Source organism: Natrix helvetica (assembly GCF_964273705.1).
Source record: "Natrix helvetica genome assembly, chromosome: 4".
NCBI classification, from domain to species: domain Eukaryota; kingdom Metazoa; phylum Chordata; class Lepidosauria; order Squamata; family Natricidae; genus Natrix; species Natrix helvetica.
The window spans coordinates 23,530,807-23,531,288 of NC_138550.1; positions in this window are offsets into that span (position 1 = coordinate 23,530,807).

Here is a 482-nt window from a genome sequence, read left to right on the forward strand (position 1 = left end):
TTTTCTTATTCAGGCAGCTATTATTCTGCTTTCAGTGCATTTGTTATCAAAATTTTCCAGTCTTTGCAGAAGTGACAGAATGATGTGCACCATGGGCTGTGCATTCTTAAGTCTTTTCCTATAAATTTTGGTGAATAGTCTTTGTATGTGCTCTTTAAAAAGCATCAATCTATTGTTAATTTTATACCTAATTTTCTGTTTATATGCAAAGCATATTTTGAAATTGATATTTGGAATGTGGACAAAAATATTTGAGAATTGCATGTATTTTATAGAAGTTGAGGTGGAAAATCTTGACTTGGCAAACTGCAAAGGTGCAAATTCTGAAGCTGATCAGCTTTAATGAATATCCAGTACATGAAAAGTAGATGATATACTTATTTTTCTTTGTAAACTACTTGCTTCTTGCCCTATTAACATCATATAACTTTCTCCCACACCTATTATCATCGTGCAGTCATTTTTGAATAATCATTTGTAAT